The 23,169-nt window shown below is 47.4% G+C and overlaps 17 pseudogenes; all 17 read left to right on the top strand.

Annotated features, from left to right (window-relative positions):
- Positions 1-7,132: 7,132 nt before the first annotated feature.
- Positions 7,133-7,251, top strand: LOC141120675 (5S ribosomal RNA; annotated as a pseudogene).
- Positions 7,252-8,797: 1,546 nt separating this feature from the next.
- Positions 8,798-8,906, top strand: LOC141120678 (5S ribosomal RNA; annotated as a pseudogene).
- A 103-nt stretch (positions 8,907-9,009) lies between these two features.
- LOC141120689 (5S ribosomal RNA) lies at positions 9,010-9,118 on the top strand (annotated as a pseudogene).
- Positions 9,119-9,210: 92 nt separating this feature from the next.
- LOC141120697 (5S ribosomal RNA) lies at positions 9,211-9,329 on the top strand (annotated as a pseudogene).
- Positions 9,330-11,248: 1,919 nt separating this feature from the next.
- LOC141120666 (5S ribosomal RNA) lies at positions 11,249-11,367 on the top strand (annotated as a pseudogene).
- Positions 11,368-11,466: 99 nt separating this feature from the next.
- LOC141120711 (5S ribosomal RNA) lies at positions 11,467-11,575 on the top strand (annotated as a pseudogene).
- A 97-nt stretch (positions 11,576-11,672) lies between these two features.
- Positions 11,673-11,791, top strand: LOC141120671 (5S ribosomal RNA; annotated as a pseudogene).
- A 105-nt stretch (positions 11,792-11,896) lies between these two features.
- Positions 11,897-12,015, top strand: LOC141120696 (5S ribosomal RNA; annotated as a pseudogene).
- A 91-nt stretch (positions 12,016-12,106) lies between these two features.
- Positions 12,107-12,225, top strand: LOC141120710 (5S ribosomal RNA; annotated as a pseudogene).
- Positions 12,226-12,535: 310 nt separating this feature from the next.
- LOC141120687 (5S ribosomal RNA) lies at positions 12,536-12,654 on the top strand (annotated as a pseudogene).
- Positions 12,655-13,389: 735 nt separating this feature from the next.
- LOC141120685 (5S ribosomal RNA) lies at positions 13,390-13,508 on the top strand (annotated as a pseudogene).
- A 101-nt stretch (positions 13,509-13,609) lies between these two features.
- On the top strand, positions 13,610-13,728 carry LOC141120692 (5S ribosomal RNA; annotated as a pseudogene).
- A 1,245-nt stretch (positions 13,729-14,973) lies between these two features.
- Positions 14,974-15,092, top strand: LOC141120632 (5S ribosomal RNA; annotated as a pseudogene).
- Positions 15,093-17,824: 2,732 nt separating this feature from the next.
- Positions 17,825-17,943, top strand: LOC141120669 (5S ribosomal RNA; annotated as a pseudogene).
- A 580-nt stretch (positions 17,944-18,523) lies between these two features.
- On the top strand, positions 18,524-18,642 carry LOC141120708 (5S ribosomal RNA; annotated as a pseudogene).
- Positions 18,643-19,534: 892 nt separating this feature from the next.
- Positions 19,535-19,653, top strand: LOC141120673 (5S ribosomal RNA; annotated as a pseudogene).
- A 3,094-nt stretch (positions 19,654-22,747) lies between these two features.
- Positions 22,748-22,866, top strand: LOC141120633 (5S ribosomal RNA; annotated as a pseudogene).
- The last annotated feature ends 303 nt before the right edge of the window (positions 22,867-23,169 follow it).

The following is a 23,169-nucleotide window of genomic DNA, read 5'->3' as shown; positions in this document are numbered from 1 at the left end:
TCCCCAAGGTAATACATAAAACCTGGCCTGTGACTGTGCCGCGCTGTACCCTATACTAATAATCCACTAGTGTGTGGTAGCCATGGAAACAGTCCTGGATGGAGAGACCAGGTTGGCCAGGACAGGAGGGACAAAAATAGTGGGTGTCTATATCCACGTTTACTACAGGCACAACATCTTTTTTGGGGTGCTCTTTGGGTAGGGGTACCAGGGAGTACTTTCAGAAAACACCACTCATGTAGCCGGCTCACTGCATCTGGATTGGGAAATAGGACACAGCACCTTCTGGAAACAAAAGGGCTATGATGATCTCTTCCTTAAATTTTAGGAAGGATCCAATTTTTCCTGACGCTTTGTGTAGTATATAATCGTTGTACAGAGCCAACTGAAGTAACTATACAGACACTTTCTTGTACCAGTGTCTAGTACAAATCGTATTAAGTATGGCCCCATCATCTGGTCCTTGAAGTCCACCCCTCCCATGTTAAGGTTGTAGTCATGGAGAGAGAGGGGCTTCTCAACAACACCAGTTGCCGTTGCAGTTTCGACTTCATATGCGTGAATGGAAGACAGAACGAAAGTGCTACGTTTGTCCTTCCACTTCACTGCAAGCAATTCATTACATTTTAAACAGGCTCTCTCCCCCATCTAAGTGGGGCACTTGCAAGCTGTTTGGGGGAAGCCCCGGCGATTATGTCACGCGACGCCACATGCGCCAATTCCAAATTCAAAAAGGTGTCTAAAAAGTGTCACGCTTGTGTAATAATTGTCCACATACAAGTGGTACCCCTTTCCAAATAAGAGTGACACCAATTCCCAAACAATCTTACCGCTGCTCTCTATGTAGTCTGGGCAGTTGTGGTGCTCCACCCAGCTATCTATTCCCTCATAAATCAGGAAAGTCCATGTATAGCCTATTGCCCTGTCACAGAGCTTATACATTTTGACCCCATATCTAGCATGCTTGCTTGGGAGAAACTGTTTGAAAAAAAGGCAGCCAGGAAACTTATTTAGGGACTCATCTAAGCAAACAGCTTGTTGGGGCCTATACAAGGCTGCAAATTTTTGGTTCAAGTGATTTAAGAGGGGCATCTCTTAAACCAGCTTGAACTGCACTTATGGGACTTGCCATGGCACCAAGTGTTACTGCAGTGATGATTTGTCTACGACCAGAATGTACCAGGCCGCTGGTGCTCACCAGTTCACCAGAAGGTAGAGCAGTACTAGGAAAATGGGAAGGGGAAGCACTCCTGATGCCACATCCGCAAATTAAGGGAGACAGGAAAGGGTACTAATTGAGTAACCAAAAGTCTGACTTTTAAGGCATGGAAACAATGGAGAAGCAACAGAAAAAATACTTTTCATAGTATTTATTGAAAAAGTTCATCATATATTACAATGTTCAAAAAAGGTTAAAAACATGAAAAAATGATTTGTACAGTGAGCTCTTGTGCGTCTACGCGTTTCGCCCTGAGGCTGCTTCAGGACACGATCAAAGGTTCAGAGACGCAACATAAACACGCAAAGAGCAAATCTCACTATCTGAAATGAGATATATTCCAATTAAAATCAAAGTCAGAAATAATACATAGACATATTGAATCATAATAAATTAAAAAGCATATGCTAGACTATCCATGAGAAACCAGAAGAAACAGAGACACCAACAAAAAGATACCTTCAAATGGACTAGGCCTCCTGTACAAGTTTGCAGTAGCCGGCAGGTTTCAAGAATATAGGATATTTATGGCAAACTGTAAAAAGGTAGATAATGTGCAATTGATTCTAATGAGTAATGTACCAAACAGTGAGTGATTTACATAGCTTAGGGGGCAAAAAAAAGTACCTACTAGTATGTAACCTTAAAGCAATGCTACAGCAGGGGCAAATGACCTCCAGAACAGTGACACTGAAAAATCCAGGATCCAGAGGGGAAAAAACCTTCATAAGGTTCAGCAAAGCTAGTGGCATGTAATACAGCCCAGACTAACATGCACTGCCTGTAGATCAAGGATACAAGAGAGACGACATTAAATACATTGACCAGTTAATAGCCAAAGCCATAGCTGCACAGATATAGGCAAAAGTACTTACATAGAGGTTGGACAGAAAAAGTGTGCCCGTGGGAGACAGACGGGTGCTGTACACCGCATCCCTGTATGAGCACGGGCTATTTATATTCCCCAGCCATGTCCCAGCTGACCGCCAAGGTAGCCTCATATGACGCACTCGCGTCGGGACATCATTAGTAGAATAGATTATGGGGATTGTAGGCAGTCTAACGAGCGGACCTCCGCTCGATTAGCACATGCGCACACTAAAAAAGAGCAAGAGAAGTGGATTATATGAATTGTAGACAGCGTGACGAGCGTAGCTCCGCTCAGATCACGCTGATATACAAGCGATAGGGACAGAAGAGCTTGCAAATGCAGATGCGATGTGTAAACAACATAGGCAAGGAGTACTGTTGCTGAGAGTACCTATATAAAACAACATAAGGCAAACGGAAGATATCTTCTGTGTGGGCACCAGATACTGTCACTAGTGGATCCTGTGGATAAAAAGCATAGGCTGAATAAAACAACAGTACATATGAACATTTGTAGATTAATTACATTCATATTCATACATCTTATTCCATTGTTTAAAGGTGAAATTGGAGTGGTTGGCGTGAAACACTGCCAAAAACAAAACTCGTAGTAAGAATACATTACTAGACATCGTGTGATATCTCGTTGATCCATTAATGGGATCCCTTACTTGTTAGTTAGACAGCCACTGTGAAATGGAGAGAAGATAAATATATCATTATCAAGTAGGCAAAAACATACTGGAAAAAACAGGGTAGGCGACAAGGGAAAGGGAAGGGAGAAGGGGGAGCAGGATGTGCGGGAGGCTGACATGTGTTATGTGGGAATCAAAGACATGAATCTCTTAAAGAAAAGGTCTAAAGCTCATCATGTCATTTAGGCCCGGGTGTATAGTGGCCTGCAAACTATGTATCCATTGGGTCTTTCTTTGAAGGACTCTTTGGTCAAAGATTCCTTCTCGAGGATCTTCATAAATACAATCAAGAGCAGCAAATTTGAAAACCATTGGGTTGTATTTATGTTTGAAAGCTATATGATAGCCCATGGTGGTATTTAAGAGGCCACTGGTGGCATAGTAAACATGGTCCTTTTTTCTCCTCCAGAAGGGACTAATCGTCTTGCCAACGTAAAAGGCTCCACATTGGCAGAGAATGATATATATCACTCCTCTGGTTTGGCAAGTGATATGGTGTTGTAGGGAGTGAGTCTGGCCATTTGGAAAAGAAATAAAGGGTCCCACTAGTAGCAGGTCACAAAAATCACAGGTGCAACACCGAAAGAGGCCCAGTGGATCTTGGGCTTTGACTTCAGTTTTTTGATAATGGCTGCGTACCAGACAATCTCTAAAAGATCCTGAGCGTCGAAAAGTAATTTCAGGTTTAGGCCCTATATACTTATTTAGAATAGGGTCAGCCAACAAAATATGCCAATGTCTTTGGATTACCAAAGGTATTTGCTGATGATGATCGGAGTAAGTGGTTATAAACCTCACTGCGGTAGAGTCAGATTTTTTGGGACCCAGGAAGAGAACGGTATTCCTGGGTTTAGCCATAGCTTTTTTGAAAGCCTTTTTATGGCTAGTTTTACTGTACCCTCTGGCCGGGTCCCAAAAAATCTGACTCTACCGCAGTGAGGTTTATAACCACTTACTCCGATCATCATCAGAAAATACGTTCGGTAATCCAAAAACATTGGCATATTTTGTTGGCTGACCATATTCTAAATAAGTATATAGGAAGTCAGAGCCCAAGATCTTTTGGTGTGGCACCTGTGATTTTTGTGACATGCTACTAGTGGGACCCCCTATCTCTCTTCCAAATGGCCAGACTCACTCCCTACGACACCATATCAGTTGCCAAACCAGAGGAGTGATATATATCATTCTCTTCCAATGTGGAGCCTTTTACGTTGGCAAAACGATTAGGCCCTTCTGGAGGAGAATAAAGGACCATGTTTAATATGCCACCAGTGGCCTCTTAAATACCACCATGGGCTAACATATAGCTTTCAAACTTAATTATATAGGTACTCTCAGCAACAGTACTCCTTGCCTATGTTGTTTACACATCGCATCTGCATCTTAGCAAGCTCTTCTGTCCCTATCGCTATTGTATCCCATAATCCACTTCTCTTGCTCTTTTTAGTGTGCGTATGCGCTAATCGAGCGGAGGTCTGCTCGTTAGACTGCCTACAATCCCCATAATCCATTTTACTAATTATGTCCCCATGCGAGTGCGTCACATGACGCTACCTCGGCGGTCAGCTGGGACACGGCCGGGGAATATAAATAGCCCGTGCTCATACAGGGACGCTATGTAGAGTACCCGACTGTCTCCCAGGGGCACACTTTTTTTGTCCAACTTCTATGTAAGTACTTTTGCCTTTATCCTTGCAGCTATGGCTTTGGCTATTAACTGGTCAATGTGTTTAAGGTTGTCTCTCTTGTATCCTTGAGCTACAGGCAATCCATGCTAGTCTGGGCTGTATTAAATGCCACTAGCTTTGCTGAACCTTATCAAGATTTTTTCCCCTCTGTATCCTGAATTTTCCAGGGTCACTGTTTTAGTGGTCACTATCACCCTTGGACACAAGACGCACATTTGCCCCTGCTGTAGCATTGCTTTAAGGTTACATACTAGTAGGTACTTTTTTTTGCCCCCTAAGCAAAATCACTAAATCTAAATCACTCACTGTTTGGTACATTACTCATTAGAATCAATTGCACATTATCTACCTTTTTACAGTTTGCCATAAATATCCTATATTCTTGAAACCTTCCGGCTACTGCAAACTTGTACAGGAGGCCTAGTCCATTTGAAGGTATCTTTTTGTTGGTGTCTCTGTTTCTTCTGGTTTTTCGGGGATAGTCTAGCATATGCTGTTTAATTTAATATGATTCAATATGTCTATGTAATATTTCTGACTTTGATTTTAATTGGAATATATCTCATTTCAGATAATGAGATTTGCTCTTTTCGTGTTTATGTTACGTCTCTGAACCTTTGATCGTGTCCTGAAGAAGCCTCACGGCTAAACGCGTAGACGCACAAGGGCTCACTGTACAAATAATTTTTTCATGTTTTTAACCTTTTTTGAACATTGTAATATATGATGAACTTTTTTCAATAAATACTATGATAAGTATTTTTTCTGTTGCTTCTCCATTGTTTCCATGCCTTAAAAGTCTGACTTTTGGTTACTCAGTTAGTACCCTTTCCTGTCTGCCGTAGAGCAGTACAAGTACTGGCACTCTACTACATATGAGAATCATCATGTGGTTGCAGCACCTCAGCAACCTGGGAACGGGGGTCGGGTATGCCTGACCTTAGCAGGGGCCATTACTCTGTCATCATAACTATTTGTCAGGGTGCCGCTGCTCTCTACAGGTTCGTATAACTGAGCCTGATTCTGACAGTGAGGACACCCCATCGCTCTCATCTGTCATGCTCAGTATCCTGAAGCCTCTTCACTGGTGTGTACCTTTTGTTTGACATTTTGGCCAATAAATTTATAGGTACCTAGTGTGACTCACAGGTAAAAAAGCATCTGGTTGTCAAGGACTGTTTGAACCACTACAAATAAAATTTACCTGCTAGTGCTAGAAGAGATCCGGCCTGGCTCTGCTAATGCTGCAGTTTGTGTATTGTGTATCAGAAGTGACAGTGATCAACTGACAACTTCATTTGTTGGGGGGGGCAAAGGGGGGCTGATCCTGCTAATGCTACGTTTTTGCGAACACTATACTATTGATGATGCTAGTATAGTTCTGATAAAATTTATTAGTGAATATGTGACAGGCAATCTGACACTGTCTGGGATTGACACTAGCGCTATCTGGCGTCACCCGTGACACTAATACAGTGATCAGAAAAAAGATCTGTACACTGTACTAATGACACTGTGACAGTGAATGAAAGGGTTAACTGTGGGCAATCAGGGGGTAAAACTTTATTAGGGAATATATGATGGGTACCTTGACCCTATCTGGGACTGCCGCTAACACTATCTAACGTCACCAGTGACACTATTACAGTGATCAGTAAAAAATCTCTACACTGCACCTAATGACACTGTAACAGGGAGTAAAAGGGTTAACTGGGGGAGGGGTTACGATCATGGGGTTAAATGTGCCTAATTATGTGATCTGGTGTCAGTGTAGTCCTTTTACTCACAATAAATGTTCTCTTTTCTCACGCTGGTACCAAAAAAGGACTCCAGGCTAGAAGATGACATAATTTCCTGTGCCTGTGTTTATATTACACAGGCACAGGAGGTTCTGTCATTTGTCAGAACCAATCACCAGGTCCAGGCCATAAATCATTGGCCTGGACCTGAAGATTGATAGATTCTGAATGTAAACAGAACAATGCTGATCTGGCAGGGCGCACATGCACCAGGGGCTTCTCCCCTGAGGTAAATTTGATAAACCCTCCCACATTTTAAAGTCCAAGCCCGGAATCATGGGGGGTAGGCTCACTTGCTGGTTGCTGCCTGATCAGTGCCCATCTGCAGCCTCACCAATGTCTATCAATGCTGACCACTAAACTGACATACCTGATTGTTACACTGACCTACCAGCCCCCTACATTAACCCCCCTGACCCCTACACTGACCTACCTGACACCTGCACTGGCCTACCTGACACATACACTGACACCTACACTGACCTACCTCACACCTATAGTCTCCCATCCAGGAGATGGGAACACCAGGTGCTGTAGGCTTCTTTTTTTTTTTCTTTTTTTCTTTTTTTTTTTTGGACTTGACCTATTTTTTGGCTTGTTACCCAAGGTGACCATCTTGGCGTTTCTCAAGAGGGTTGAGAGTGCCAAAGAAAATGGCCATATCACCCTGAAAGCGTCTGATCTCGGAGGCTATCCAGCGTCGGGCCTGGTTAGTACCTGGATGGGAGACCGCCTGGGGATTCCAGGTGCCGTAGGATTCTTTTATTTTTTTGTTTGGACTTGACCTATTTTTTGCCTTGTTTCCCAAGGTGACCATCTTGGCGTTTCTCAAGAGGGTTGAGGGTGCCAAAGGAGATTGCCTACGGCCACATCACCCTGAAAGCGCCAGATTTCATCTGATCTTGAAGGCTTAGCAGGGTTGGGCCTGGTTAGTATCTGGATGGGAGGCTGCCTGGCAATACCAGGTGCCGTAGGCTTCTTTTTTTTTTTTTTTTGGACTTGACCTATTTTTTGGCTTGTTTCCCAAGGTGACCATCTTGGCGTTTCTCAAGAGGGTTGATGGTGCCAAAAGTAATTGCCTACATCACTCTGAAAGCACCCAAACTCTACTGCTCTTGGAGGCTAAGCAGGGTCGGGCCTGGTTAGTACTTGGATGGGAGGCTGCCTGGGAATGCCAGGTGCCATAGGCTTTTTTTTTTTTTGGACTTGACCTATTTTTTGGCTTGTTTCCCAAGGTGACTATCTTGGCGTTTCTCAAGAGGGTTGAGGATGCCAAAGAAGGTTACCTACGGCCACATCATCCTGAAAGCCCACAAGCTCAGAGGCTAAGCTGGGTTGGGCCTGGTTAGTACCTGGATGGGAGACTGCCTGGGAATACCAGGTGCCATAGGCTTCTTTTGTTTTTTTGGACTTGGCCTATTTTTTGGCTTGTTTCATGAGGTGTCCATCTTGGCATTGCTCAAGAGGGTTGAGGGTGCCAAATGAGATTGCCTATGGCGACAACACCCTGAAAGAGCCCGATATCAGAGGCTAAGCAGGGGTGGGCCTGGTTAGTACCTGGATGGTACGACCGTATGGGAATACCAGGTGCCGTAGGTTTCTTTTGTTTTCTTTTTGGACTTGGCCTATTTTTTGGCTTGTTTCACGAGGTGACCATCTTGGCGTTTCTCAAGAGGGTGCCAAATGAGATTGTCTACGGCTAAGCAGGGTTGGGCCTGGTTAGTACCTGGATGGGAGACCGCCTGGGAATACCAGGTGCCGTAGGCTTCTTTTTTTTTCTTCTGGACTTGACCTGTTTTTTGTCTTGTTTCCCGAGGTGACCATCTTGGCGTTTCTCAAGAGGGTTGAGGGTGCCACATGAGTGACTATCTTGGCGCTTCTCAAGAGGGGCTTGCCTGCGGCCACATTACCCTTACAGTGCCTGACCTCAGAGGCTAAGCAGGGTCAAGCCTGGTTAGTAGCTAGATAGGAGACCACCTAGAAATACCAGGTGCCATAGGCCTTTTTTTTTTTGTATTTTTCTGGACTTGACCTATTTTTTGGCTTGTTTCCCGAGGTCACCATCGTGGCGTTTCTCAAGAGGGTTGAGGGTGCCACATGAGTTTGCCTATGGCCACATCACCCTGAAAGTGACTGATCTCGGAGGCTAAGCAGGGTCGGGCCGGGTTAGTACCTGGATTCCGCTTGGGAATACCAGGTGCCATAGGCTTCTTTTTTTTTTTTTTTTGGGGACTTGACCTATTTTTTGGCTTGTTTCCCGAGGTGACCATCTTGGTACTTCTCAAGAGTGTTGAGGATGCCAGAGGAAAATTCCTACAGCCACATCACTGTGAAAGCGCCTGATCCTGTCTGCTCTCTGAGGCTGAGCAGGAGTGGGCCTGGTTAGTACCTGGATGGAAGACTGCATGGAAATACCAGGTGCCGTAGGCTCCTGTATTTTTGGACTTGACCTGTTTTTTGGCTTGTTTCCTGAGGTGACCATCTTGGCGTTTCTCAAGAGGGCTGAGGGTGCCACATGAGATTGCCTACGGCCACATCACCCTGAAAGCACCTGATCTCGGAGGCTAAGCAGGGTCTGGCCTGATTAGTACCTGGATGGGATCCCGCCTGGGAACACCAGGTGCCGTAGGCTTCATTATTTATTTATTTTTTTGGACTTGACCTATTTTTTGGCTTGTTTCCCGAGGTGACCATCTTGGCGTTTCTCAAGGGGGTTGAGGGGGCGAAAGCAGATTGCCTATGGCCACATCACCGAGAAAGCACCTGATCTCAGAAGCTAAGCAGGGTCGCGCCTGGTTAGTACCTGGATGGGAGACCGCCTGGGAATACCATGTGCCGTAAGCTTCTTTTTTTTGGACTTGACCTATTTTTTGGCTTGTTTCCCAAGGTCACCATCTTGGCATTTCTCAAGTGGGTTGAGGGTGCCAAAGGAGATTACTTACGGCTACATCAGCCTGGAAGAGCCGCATCTCATCTGATCTCAAAGGCTAAGCAGGGGCGAGCCAGGTTAGTACCTGGATGGGAGATCGCATGGGAATAACAGGTGCCGTAGGTTTCTGTATTTTTGGCTTGTTTCCTGAGGTGACCATCTTGGAGTTTCTCAAGAAGGCTGAGGGTGCCAAAGGAGACTGTCTACAGCCAAATCATCCTGAAAGCACCCAATCTCGTCTGACCTCGGAGTCAGGCCTGGTTAGTACCTGGATGAGATCCCGCCTGGGAACACCAGGTGCCGTAGGCTTCATTATTTATTTATTTTTTTGGACTTGACCTATTTTTTGGCTTGTTTCCCGAGGTGACAATCTTGGCGTTTCTCAAGGGGGTTGAGGGGGCCAAAGGAGATTGCCTATGGCCACATCACCCAGAAAGCAGCTGATCTCAGAAGCTAAGCAGCGTCAGGCCTGGTTAGTACCTGGATGGGAGACCACCTGGGAAAACCATGTGCCATAAGATTCTTTTTTCTTGGACTTCACCTATTTTTTGGCTTGTTTCCCAAGGTCACCATCTTGGCGTTTCTCAAGAGGGTTGAGGGTGCCACATGAGTTTGCCTATGGCCACATCACCCTGAAAGTGACTGATCTCAGAGGCTAAGCAGGGTCGGGCCTGGTTAGTACCTGGATTCCACTTGGGAATACCAGGTGCCTTAGGCTTCTTTTTTTCTTTTTTTTGGACTTGACCTATTTTTCAGTTTGTTTCCCATGGTGACCATCTTGGCGTTTCTCAAGAGCGTTGAGGGTGCCAAAGAAGGTTGGCTACGGCCACATCACCCTGAAAGCACCAGATCTTGGAGGCTAAGCAGGGTCGGGGCTGGTTAGTACCTGGATGGGACACCGCCTGGGAGTACAAGCTGCCGTAGGCTCTTTTTTTTTTTTTTTTTTGGACTTGACCTATTTTTTGGCTTGTTTCTCGAGGAGACCATCTTGGTGTTTCTCAAGAGGGTTGAGGGTGCCAAACAAGATTGGCTACGGCCACATCACCCTGAAAGCGCCCGATCTTGTCTGATCTTGGAGGCCAAGCAGGGTCAGGTCTGGTTAGTACCTGGAGGGGAGACTGCCTTCCAGTTTCCAGGTGCCCTAGGCTTCTTTTTTTTATTTTTTGGACTTGACCTATTTTTTGGCTATTTTATGGCCACATCACCCTGAATGCATCCAATTTTGTCTGAATTCAGAGGCTAAGCAGGATTGGGCCTGGTTAGTACCTAGATGGGAGACCGCCTGGAAATACCAGGTGCCGTAGGCTTCTTTTTTTTTATTTTTTTGGATTGACCTATTTTTTGGCTTGTTTCCCAAGGTGACCATCTTGGCGTTTCTCAAGAGGATTGATGGTGCCAAAGGAGATTGCCTACGGCAACATCACCCTGAAAGTGCCTTATTTTGTCTGATTTCGGATGCTAAGTAGGGTTGAACCTGGTTAGTAGATGGATGGGAGACCGCCTGAGAATACCAGGTGCCATAGGCTTCAATTTTTTTTTTTTTTTTTGGACTTGACCTATTTTTTGGCTTGTTTCCCGAGGTGACCATCTTGGCATTTCTCAAGAGGGTTGAGGGTGCCAAAGGAGATTGTCTACAGTTACATATCCCTGGAAGCGTTTGATCCTGAAGGCTAAGCAGGGTTGGGCCTGGTTAGTACCTGGATGGGAGACTGCCTGGGAATGCCAGGTGCTGTAGGCTTCTTTTTTTTGGGGGGGGGGGGCTTGACCTATTTTTTGGCTTGTTTCCTGAGGTGACCATCTTGGCATATCTCAAGAGGGTTGAGGGTGCCAAAAGGGATTGCCTATGGCCACATCACACTGAAAGCACCAGATCTGGTCTGATTTTGGAGGCTAAGCAGGGCCGGGCCTGGTTGGGAGAACGCTTGTGAATACCACGTGCCATCGGCGTCTTTTTTTTTTTTTTGGCCTTGACCTATTTTTTGGCTTGTTTCCCGAGGTGACCATCTTGGCGTTTCTCAAGAGGGTTGAGGGTGCCAAGGGGGATTGTCTACGGCCAAATCACCATGAAAGCACCCGGTCTTGTCTGATCTCAGAGGCTAAACATGGTCAGTCCTGGTTAGTACCTAAATGGGAAACCGCCTGGGAATACCAGGTGCCGTAGGCTTCTTTTTTCTTTCTTTTGAACTTGACTTATTTTTTGGCTTGTTTCCCGAGGTGACCACCTTGGCATTTCTTAAGGGGGTTGAGGGTACCAAAGGAAATTGCCTACGGACACATCACCCTGAAAGCATCTGATCTCGGAGGCTAAGCAGGGTCAGGCCTGGTTAGTACCCAGATGGGAGACCGCTAGGGAGTACCAGGTGCCGTAGGCTTCTTTCCATTTTTTTTGACTTGGCCTATTATTTGGCTTGTTTCCCAAGGTGACCATCTTGGCATTTCTCAAGAGGGTTGAGGGTGCCAAAGAGGATTGCCTATGGCGATATCACCCTGAAAGCACCTGATCTCATCTGACCTTGGAGGCTAAGCACCATCGGGCCTGGTTAGTAGCTGGATGGGAGAACGCCTGGGAATACCAGGTGCCATAGGCTTCTTCTTCTTCTTTTGGCTTGTTTCCCGAGGTGACTATCTTGGCATTTCTCAAGAGGGTTGAGGGTGGCAAAGGAGGTTGCCAAAGGAGGTTGCCAAAAGAGGTTGCTAATGGACGCATCACCCTGAAAGCGCCCGATCTCGTCTGATCTTGGAGGCTAAGCAGGGTCCGGCCTGGTAAGTACCTGGATGGTAGATCGCCTGGGAATTACAGGTGCCGTAGGCTTTTTTTTTTGGACTTGACTTATTTCTTGGCTTGTTTTCCGAGGTGACCATCTTGGCGTTTCTGAAGAGGGTTGAGGGTGCTAAAACAGCTTGCCTACGGCCACATCACCCTGAATGTGCTCAATTTTGTTTGATCTTGGAAACTAAGCAGGGTCGGGCTTGGTTAGTACCTGGATGGGGGACAGCCTGTAAATACCAGGTCCCGTAGGTTTGTTCTTTTTTTTGGACTTGACCTATTTTTTGGCTTGTTTGCCGACGTGACCATCTTGGCATTTCTCAAGAGGGTTGAGGGTGCCAAAGGAGGTTGCCTATGGCCACATCACTGTTTAAGCGCCCAATTTTGTCTGATCTCGGAGGCTGAGCAGGGGTAGGCCTGGATAGTACATGGATGGGAGTCTGCCAGGGAATACCAGGTGCTGTAGGCTTCTTTTGTTTTTTTGGACTTAGCTTATTTTTTGGCTTGTTTCCCGAGGTGACCATCTTGGCGTTTCTCAAGAGGGCTGAGGGTGCCAAACGAGATTGCCTCTGGCCACATCACCCTGAAAGCTCCTGATCTCATCTGATCTCAGAGGCTTAGCAATGTCGGGCCTGGTTACTACCTGGATGGGAGATCGCATGGGAATACCAGGTGCTGTAGGTTTCTTTTGTTTTTTTTTGGACTTGGCCTATTTTTTGGCTTGTTTCCTGAGGTGACCATCTTGGCGTTTCTCAAGAGGGTTGAGGGTGCCACATGAGATTGCCTACGGCCACATAACCCTGAAAGCACCTGATCTCGGAGGCTAAGCAGGGTCGGGCCTGGTTAGTACCTGGATTCCGATTGGGAATACCAGGTGCCTTAGGCTTCTTTTTTTCTTTTTTTTTGGACTGGACTTGGCCTATTTTTCGGCTTGTTTCCCGTGGTGACCATTTTCTCAAGAGAGTTGAGGGTGCCAAAGAAGATTGGCTACAGCTACATCACCCTGAAAGCGCCAGATCTTGCAGGCTAAGCAGGGTCGGGGCTGGTTAGTACCTGGATGGGACACTGCCTGGAAGTACCAGCTGCCGTACGTTTTTTTTTTTTTTTTTTTTTTTTGGACTTGACCTATTTTTTGGCTTGTTTCTCGAGGGGACCATCTTGGTGTTTCTCAAGAGGGTTGAGGGTGCCAATCAAGATTGGCTATGGCCACATCACCATGGAAGCGCCCGATCTCGTCTGATCTTGGAGGCAAAGCAGGGTCAGGTCTGGTTAGTACCTGGATGGGAGACTGCCCTTCAGTTTCCAGGTGCCATAGGCTTCTTTTTTTCTTATTTTTTGGACTTGACCTATTTTTTGGCTTGTTTCCCAAGGTGATCATCTTGGTGTTTCTCAAGAGGGTTAAGGGTGGGTAAGGTGATTGCCTATGGCCACATCACCCTGAATGCATCCGATTTTGTCTGAACTCGGAGGCTAAGCAGGGTCGGGCCTGGTTAGTATCTGAATGGGAGACCACCTGGGAATACCACTTGCTGTAGACTTCTTTTTTTTTTTTTGTTTGGACTGGACCTATTTTTTGGCTTGTTTCCCGAGGTGATCATTTTGGCGTTTCTCAAGAGTGTGGAGGGTGCCAAAGGAGGTTGCCTACAGCCACATCACCCTGAAAGCACCCGGTCTCGCCTGATCTCAGAGGCTAAGCAGCGTCGTGCCTGGCTAGTACTTGCATGGGAGACCGCCTGGGAATTCTTGGTGCCGTTGACTTCTTTTTTTCTTTTTCTTTTGAGTTGACCTATTTTTTGGCTTGTTTCCCGAGGTGACCATCTTGGCGTTTCTCAAGAGGCTTGAGGGTGCTAAAATAGATTGCCTACGGCCACATCACCCTGAAAGTGCCCGATCTCGTCTGATCTTGCAGGCTAAGCAGGGTCGGGCTTAGTTAGTACCTGGATGGGAGACCGCCTGAGAATACCTCTTCTTTTTTTTTGGACTTGACCTATTTTTTGGCCTGTTTTCCAAGGTGACCATCTTGGCGTTTCTCAGGAGGGTTGAGGGTGCCAAACGAAATAGCCTATGGCCACATCACAATGAAAGGGTCTGATCTCATCTGATCTTGCAGGCTAAGCAGGGTCGGGCTTAGTTAGTACCTGGATGGGAGACCGCCTGAGAATACTTCTTCTTTTTTTTGGACTTGACCTATTTTTTGGCTTGTTTCCGAGGTGACCATGTTGGCGTTTCTCAAGAGGGTTGAGGATGCCAAAAGAGATTGCCTACAGCCACATCACCCTGAATGCCCTCAACCTCATCTGATCTCGGAGGCTAAACAGCATCAGGCCTGGTTAGTATCTGAAAGGGAGACCGCCTGGGAATTCTAAGTGTCATAGGCTTCTTTTTTTTTTGGACTTGACCTATTTTTTGGCTTGTTTCCCGAGGTGACCATCTTGGCATTTCTCAAGAGGGTTGAAGGTGTCAAAAGAGAATGCCTACAGGCCACATCACCCTGAAAGTGCCTGATCTTGTCTGATCTTGGAGGCTTGGGCCTGGTTAGTACCTGGATGGGAGACCGTAGGCTTCCTTTTTTGGGGGGCTTGACCTATTTTCTGGCTTATTTCCCGAGGTGATCATCTTGGCGTTTCTCACGAGGGTTGAGTTTGCGAAAGGAGCTTCCCTCTGGCCACATCACCCTGACCGCACCTGTTTTTGTCTGATTTCAGAGGCTAAGCATGGTCGGGCATGGTTAGTACCAGGATGGAAGACCGCCTGGTAATACCATGTGCCGTAGGCTTCTTTTTGATTGCAGGGGGCTTGACCTATTTTTTGGCTTGTTTCCCGAGGTGATCATCTTGGCGTTTCTCAAGAGGGTTGAGGGTGCGAAAAGAGATTGCCAGTGGCCATATCACCCTGAATGCACCTATTTTTGTCTGATTTAGGAGGCTAAGCAGGGTCGGGCCTGGTTAGTACCTGGATGGGAGACCGCCTGGTAATGCCATGTGCCATAGGCCAAAGAATATTGCCTACGGCCACATCACCATGAAAGTGCCCGGTTTTCTCTGATCTCGGAGGCTAAACATGGTCGGTCCTGGTTAGTACCTGAATGGGAGACCGCCTGGGAATACCAGGTGCCGTAGGCTTCTTTTTTTTTCTTTTGGACTTGACTTATTTTTTGGCTTGTTTCCCGAGGTGACCACCTTGGTACTTCTTAAGAGGGTTGAGGCTACCAAAGGAAATTGCCTACGGACACATCACCCTAAAAGCATCTGATCTCGGAGGCTAAGCAGGGTTGGGCCTGGTTAGTTCCTGCATGGGAGACCGCATGGTAATGTTATGTGCCATAGGCCAAAGAATATAGCCGATGGCCACATCACCATGAAAGTACCCAGTCTTGTCTGATCTCGGAGGCTAAACATGGTTAGTACTTGAATGGGAGACTGCCTGGGAATACCAGGTGCCGTAGGCTTCTTTTTTTTTCTTTTGGACGTAACTTATTTTTTGGCTTGTTTCCCGAGGTGACTACCTTGGCATTTCTTAAGAGGGTTGAGGGTACCAAAGGTAATTGCCTACAGACACATCACCCTGAAAACATCTGAGGCTAAGCAGGGGTGGGCCTGGTTAATACCTGGATGGGAGACTGCCTGGGAATACCATGTGCCGTAGGCTTCTTTCCATTTTTTTTTTTACTTGACCTATCTTTTGGCTTGTTTCCTGAGGCAACCATCTTGGCATTTCTCAAGAGGGTTGAGGGTGCCAAAGGAGATTGCCTATGGAGATATCATCCTGAAAGCACCTGATCTTCTCTGACCTCGGTGGCTAAGCACCGTTGGGCCTGGTTAGTACCTGGATGGTAGACCGCCTGGGAATACCAGTGCCGTAGGCTTCTTCTTTTTTTTTTTTTTGGACTTGACCATTTTTTTGGCTTGTTTCCCGAGGTGACTATCTTGGCATTTCTCAAGAGGGTTGAGGGTGCCAAAGGAGGTTGCCAAAGGAGGTTGACAATGGCCACATCACCCTGAAAGCGCCCGATCTCATCTGATCCCAGAGGCTAAGCAGGGTCCGGCCTGATAAAGTACCTGGATGGCAGACTGCCTGGGAATGCCAGGTGCCGTAGGCTTATTTTTTTTTTTTTCTTTGGACTTGACTTATTTTTTGGCTTGTTTCCCGAGGTGACCATCTTGGCATTTCTGAAGAGGGTTGAGGGTGCTAAAACAGTTTGCCTACGGCCACATAACCCTGAATGTGCTTAGTCTCGGAAGCTAAGCAGAGTCAGGCCTGGTTAGTACCTGAATGGGAGACCGCCTGGGAATACCAGGTGCTGTAGGTTTGTTCTTTTTTTTTGGACTTGACCTATTTATTGGATTGTTTCCCAAGGTGACCATCTTGGCATTTCTCAAGAGGGTTGAGGGTGCCAAAGGAGGTTGCCTATGGCCACCATCACCCTGAAAGCGCCCGGTCTCGTCTGATCTCAGAGGCTAAGCAGCGTCGACCCTGGTTAGTTCATGGATGGGAGACCGCCTGAGCATACTTATTTTTTGGACTTGACCTATTTTTTGGCTTGTTTCCGAGGTGACCATCTTGGCATTTCTCAAGAGGGTTGAGGGTGCCAAAGAAATTGCCTACAGCCACATCGCCCTGAAATTGCCCGATCTCATCTGATCTTGGAAACTATGCAGGGTTGGTCCTGGTTAGTACCTGGATGGGAGACGGCTTGTGAATACCAGCTGCCGCAGGCTTTTTTTTCCTTGGACTTGACCTATTTTTTGGCTTGTTTCCCGAGGTGACCATCTTGGCATTTCTCAAGAGGGTTGAGGGTGCCAAAGAAAATTGCCTACGGGCACATCACCGCGAAAGCGCCCAATTTCATCTGATCTCGGAAGCTAAGCAGGGTCGGGCTGCTTAGTACCAGGATGGGAGACCTCCTGGTAATACCAGGCGCCGTATTCTTCTTTTTTTTGGACTTGACTCGTCTGGTATCGGAGGCTAAGCAGGGTCGGGCCTGGTTAGTTGAGGGTTGAGGGTGCCAAAGGAAATCATCCTGAAAGCGCCCAATCTCGTCTGAACTCGGAGGCTATGCAGGGTCGGTCCTGGTTAGTATCTCGATGGGAGATGGGAGCCTGGGAATACCAGGTGCCATAGGCTTCTTTTTTTTTTTTTTTTTGGACTTGACCTATTCTTTGGCTGGTTTCCCGATTTGACCATCTTGGCGTTTCGCAAGAGGGTTGAGGGTGCCAAAGCAGACTGTCTACAGTCAAATAGTCCTGAAAGCGCCTAATCTCATCTGATCTCGGAGGCTAAGCAGAGTCAGGCCTGGTTCGTCCCTGGATGGGACACTGCCTGGGAATACCAGGTGCCGTAGGCTTCTTTTCTTTTTTTGGACTTGACCTACTTTTTGGCTTGTTTCCCGAGGTGACCATCTTGGCGTTTCTCAAAAGGGTTGAGGGTGCCAAAGGAGATTGCCTACAGCCACATCACCCTGAAAGCACCCAAACTTGTCTGATCCCGGAGGCTAAGCAGGGTCAAGCCTGGTTAGTACCTGGATGGCAGACTGCCTGGGATTGCCATGTGCCGCAGGATCGTTTTTTTTTTTTTTTACTTGACCTATCTTTTGGCTTGTTTCCTGAGGTGACCTTCTTGGCGTTTCTCAAGAGGGTTGAGGGTGCCAAAAGAGATTGCCTATGGCCATATCACCCTGAAAGCCCCCGATCTCGGAGGCTAAGCAGGGTCGGGCCTGGATGGGAGACTGCCTGGGAATACCAGGTTCCGTAGGCTTCTTTTTTTTTTTTATTTGGACTCAACCCATTTTTTGGCTTGTTTCCCAAGGTGACCATCTTGGCGTTTCTCAAGAGGGTTGAGGGTGCCAAAGGAGATTTCCTGTGACCACATCACCCTGAAAGCGCCCGATCTCATCTGATCTCGGAGGCTAAGCAGGGTCCGGCCTGGTTAGTACCTGGATGGGAAACCGCCTCGGAGTACCAGGTGCCGTATTCTTCATTTTTGGACTTGACTCGTCTGGTATCGGAGGCTAAGCAGGGTCGGGCCTGGTTAGTACCTGGATGGGAGACCGTCTGGAAATGCCAGGTGCCGCAGGCTACTTTTTTTTTGGACTTGACCTAGTTTTGGTGTTTTTCAAGAGGGTTAAGGGTGCCAAAGGAGATTGCCTACAGCCATATCACCATGAAAGCCCCCGATCTTGGAGGCTAAACAGGGTTGGGCCTGGATGGGAGACTGCCTGGTAATACCAGGTTCCATAGGCTTCTTCTTTTTTTTTTTTCATTTGGACTTGACCTATTTTTTTGTTTGTTTCCCGAGGTGACCATCTTGGTGTTTCTCAAGAGGGTTGAGGGTGCGAAAGGAGATTTCCTGCGGCCTTATCACCCTGAAAGCGTCCAATCTCATCTGATCTCGGGGGCTAAGGCCTGTTTAGTACCTGGATGGGAGACTGCCTGGGAATACCAGGTGCCGCAAGTTTCTTTTTCTTTTTTTTTTGGACTTGTCCTATTTTTTGGCTTGTTTCCCGAGGTGACCATCTTAGCATTTCTCAAGAGGGTTGACGGTGCTAAAGGAGGTTGCCTATGGTCACATCACCCTGAAAGCGCCCGATCTCTTCTGATCTTGGAGGCTATGCAGGGTCGGGCCTGGTTAGTACCTGGATTGGTTTCCGCCTGGTAATGCCATGTGCCATAGGCTTTTTTTTTTGGATGTGACCTATTTTTTAGCTTGTTTCCCAAGGTGACCATCTTGGCGTTTCTCAAGAGGGTTGAGGGTGCTAAAGGTGACTATCTACTGCCATATCACCCTGAAAGCCCCTGATCTCAGAGGCTGAGCAGGGTCGGGCCTGGATGGGAGACCGACTGGGAATACCAAGTGCTGTAGGCTTCTTTTTTTTTTGGACTTGACCTATTTTTTGGCTTGTTTCCCGAGGTTACCATCTTGGCGTTTCTCAAGAGGGTTGAGGGTGCCAAAAGAGATGGCCTACGACCACATCACCCTGAAGCGCCGATCTCATCTGATCTCGGAGGCTAAGCAGGGTCAGGCCTGGTTATTACCTCGATGGATGTGCCGTAGGCTTCTTTTTTATTTATTTTTTTGGACTTGACCTATTTTTTGGCTTGTTTCCCGAGGTGACCATCTTGGCGTTTCTCAAGAGGGTTGAGGGTGCCAAATAAGACTGCCTATGGCCACATCACCCTGAAAGCGACCAATCTTGTCTAATCCCGGAGGCTAAGCAGGGTCAGGCCTGGTTAGTACCTAGATGGGAGACTGCATGGGATTGCCATGTGCCGCAGGATCATTTTTTTTTTTACTTGACCTATCGTTTGGCTTGTTTCCTGAGGCGACCATCGTGGAGTTTCTCAGAAGGGTTGAGGGTGCCAAAAGAGATTGCCTATGGCCATATTACACTGAAAGCCCCCGATCTCGGAGGCTAAGCAGGGTCGGGCCTGGATGGGAGACCGCCTGGGAATACCAGGTTCCGTAGGCGTCTTTTTTTTTTTATTTGGACTCAACCCATTTTTTGGCTTGTTTCCCAAGGTGACCATCTTGGTGTTTCTCAAGAGGTTTGAGGGTGCCAAAGGAGACTGTCTACAGCCAAATCATCCTGAAAGCACCCAATCTCATCTGACCTCGGAGGCTAAGCAGAGTCAGGCCTGGTTATTACCTGGATGGGAGACCGCCTGGGAATAACAGGTGCCGTAGGCTTCTTTTCTTTTTTTGGACTTGACCTACCTTTTGGCTTGTTTCCCGAGGTGACCATTTTGGCCTTTCTCAAGAGGGTTTAGGGTGCCAAAAGAGATGGCCTACGACCACATCACCCTGAAGCGCCAATCTCATCTGATCTCAGAGGCTAAGCAGGGCCGGGCCTGGTTATTACCTTGATGGGTGTGCCGTAGGCCTCTTTTTTATTTATTTTTTTGGACTTGACCTATTTTTTAGCTTGTTTCCAGAGGTGACCATCTTGGCGTTTCTCAAGAGGGTTGAGGGTGCCAAAAGAGATTGCCTATGGGCACAAAAGCGCTAGATCTCATCTGGCATCGGAGGCTAAGCAGCGTCAGGCCTGGTTAGTACCTCGATGGGGGACTGCCTGGGTGTGCCGTAGGCTTCTTTTTTTATTTTTTTTTGGACTTGACTTATTTTTTGGCTTGTTTCCCAAGGTGACCATCTTGGCGTTTCTCAAGAGGGTTGATGGTGCCAAAATTAATTGCCAACGGCTACATCACCTTGAAAGCGCCCAATCTCATTTCGTCTCAGAGGCTAAGCAGTGTCGTGCCTAGTTAGTGCCTCGATGGGAGACCGCCTGGGAATACCATTTGCCGTAGGCTTCTTTTTTTTTTTTTGGGACTTGACCTATTTTTTGGCTTGTTTCCCGAAGTGACCATCTTGGCGTTTCTCAAGAGGGTTGAGAGTGCCAAAGGAGATTGCCTATGGGCACATCAACCTGAAAGCGCCAGATCTTGTCTGGCATTGGAGGCTAAGCAGCGTCAGGCCTGGTTAGTACCTTGATGGGAGACCGCCTGGGAGTGCCGTTGGCTTCTTTTTTTATTTTTTCTGGACTTGACCTATTTTTTGGCTTGGTTCCCGAGGTTGCCATCTTGGCGTTTCTCAAGAGGGTTGAGGGTGCCACAGGAGATTGCCTACGGCCATATCTCCCTGAAATCGCCTGATCACAGAGGCTAAACAGGGTCAGGCCTAGATGGGAGACCGCCTGGTAATACCAGGTTCCTTAGGTTCTTCTTTTTGTTTTTTTTGGACTTGACCTATTTTTTGGCTTGTTTCCCGATGTGACCATCTTATCGTTTCTCAAGAGGGTTAAGGGTGCCAAAGGAGATTGCCTACGGCCATATCACCCTGAAAGCCCCTGATCTCGGAGGCTAAACAGGGTCAGGCCCAGATGGGAGACAGCCTGGTAATACCAGGTTCTGTAGGTTCTTCTTTTGTTTTTTTTGGACTTGACCTATTTTTTGGCTTGTTTCTCAAGAGGGTTGAGGGTGCTAAAGGACCTTGCCTATGGTCACATCACCCGCCTGAGAATACCAAGTGCTGTAAGCGTCTTTTTTTTTTTTTTGGACTTTACCTATTTTTTATCTTGTTTCCCGAGGTGACCATCTTAGCATTTCTCAAGAGGGTTGAGGGTGCTAAAGGAGGTTGCCTATGGTCACATCACCCTGAAAGCGCCCAATCTCTTCTGATCTTGGAAGCTAAACAGGGTCGGGCCTGGATGGGAGAAAGCCTGGGTATACCATGTGCCGTAGGATTCTTTTTTTTTTTTTGGACTTAACCTATTTTTTGGCTTGTTTCCCGAGGTGACCATCTTGGCGTTTCTCAAGAGGGTTGAGGGTGCCAAAGGTGATTATCTATTGCCATATCACCCTGAAAGCCCCTGATCTCGGAGGCTGAGTAGGGTCGGGCCTGGATGGGAGACCTCCTGGGAATACCAGGTGCTGTAGGCTTCTTTTTTTTTTGGACTTGACCTATTTTTTGGCTTGTTTCCCGAGGTTACCATCTTGGAGTTTCTCAAGAGGGTTGAGCAAGCCAAAGGACATTACCTGCAGACCACATCACCCTGATCTCATCTGATCCCAGAGGCTAAGCAGGGTCGGGCCTGGTTAGTACCTGGATGGGAGACTGCCTGGGAATACCAGGTGCCGCAGGCTTCTTTTTTTCTTTTTTGGACTTGACCTATTTTTTGGCTTGTTTCCCGAGGTGACCATTTTGGCGTTTCTCAAGAGGGTTTAGGGTGCCAAAAGAGATGGCCTACGACCACATCACCCCGAAGCACCAATCTCATCTGATCTCGGACGCTAAGCAGGGTCGGGCCTGGTTAGTACCTCGATGGGTGTGCCGTAGGCTCCTTTTTTATTTATTTTTTTGGACTTGACCTATTTTTTGGCTTGTTTCCCGAGGTGACCAGCTTGGCGTTTCTCAAGAGGGTTGAGGGTGCCAAAGAAGGTTGCCTATGGCCACATCACCCTGAGAGCGCCCAATCTTGTCTGATCCCGGAGGCCAAGCAGGGTCAGGCCTGGTTAGTACCTGGATGGGAGACTGCCTGGGATTGCTATGTGCCGCAGGATCGTTTTTTTTTTTTTTTGACCTGACCTATCTTTTGGCTTGTTTCCCAAGGCAACCATCGTGGTGTTTCTCAAGAGGGTTGTGGGTGCCAAAAGAGAGTGTCTACAGCCAAATCATCCTGAAAGCTCCTGATCTCGGAGGCTAAGCAGAGTCAGGTCTGGTTAGTACCTGGATGGGAGACCGCCTGGGAATACCAGGTGCCGTAGGCTTCTTTTCTTTTTTTGGACTTGACCTACTTTTTGGCTTGTTTCCCGAGGTGACCATCTTGGCATTTCTCAAGAGGGTTGAGGGTGTCAAAGAAGATTGCCTACGGCCACATAACCCTGAAAGCGCCCAATCTTGTCTGATCCTGGAGGCTAAGCAGGTTCAGGCCTGGTTAGTACCTGATTGGGAGACCGCCTGGGATTGCCATGTGCGGTAGGATCTTTTTTTTTTTTTTTTTTTTTGACTTGACCTATCTTTTGGCTTGTTTCCCGAGACGACCATCTTAGCGTTTCTTAAGAGGCTTGAGGGTGCCAAAAGAGATTGTCTACGGCCATATCACCCTGAAAGCCCCTGATCTCGGAGGCTAAGCAGGGTCGGGCCTGGATGGGAGACCGCCTGGGCATACCAGGTTCCGTAGGCTTCTCATTTTTTTTTTTATTTGGACTCAACCTATTTTTTGGCTTGTTTCCCAAGGTGACCATCTTGGCGTTTCTCAAGAGGGTTGAGGGTGCCAAAGGATATTTCCTGCGGCCACATCACCCTGAAAGCGCCCAATCTCATCTGATCTCGGAGGCTAAGCAGGGTCTGGCCTGGTTAGTACCTGGATGGGAAACCACCTGGGAATACCAGGTGCCGTATTCTTCTTTTTTGGACTTGACTCGTCTGGAATCGGAGGCTAAGCAGGGTCGGGCCTGGTTAGTACCTGGATGGGAGACCGCCTGGGAATGCCAGGTGCCACAGGCTTCTTTTCTTTTGAACTTGACCCATTTTTTGGCTTGTTTCCCGAGGTGACCGTCTTGGCGTTTCTCAAAGGGGTTAAGGGTGCCAAAGGAGATTGCCTACAGCCATATCACCCTGAAAGCATCCAATCTCATCTGATCTCAGGGGCTAAACAGGGTCGGGCCTGGATGGGAGACCGCCTGGTAATACCAGGTTCCGTAGGCT

This window comes from Aquarana catesbeiana, linkage group LG13, assembly GCF_042186555.1.
Source record: "Aquarana catesbeiana isolate 2022-GZ linkage group LG13, ASM4218655v1, whole genome shotgun sequence".
Lineage (NCBI taxonomy): Eukaryota > Metazoa > Chordata > Amphibia > Anura > Ranidae > Aquarana > Aquarana catesbeiana.
This window is presented reverse-complemented; position numbering and strand designations above follow the sequence as displayed.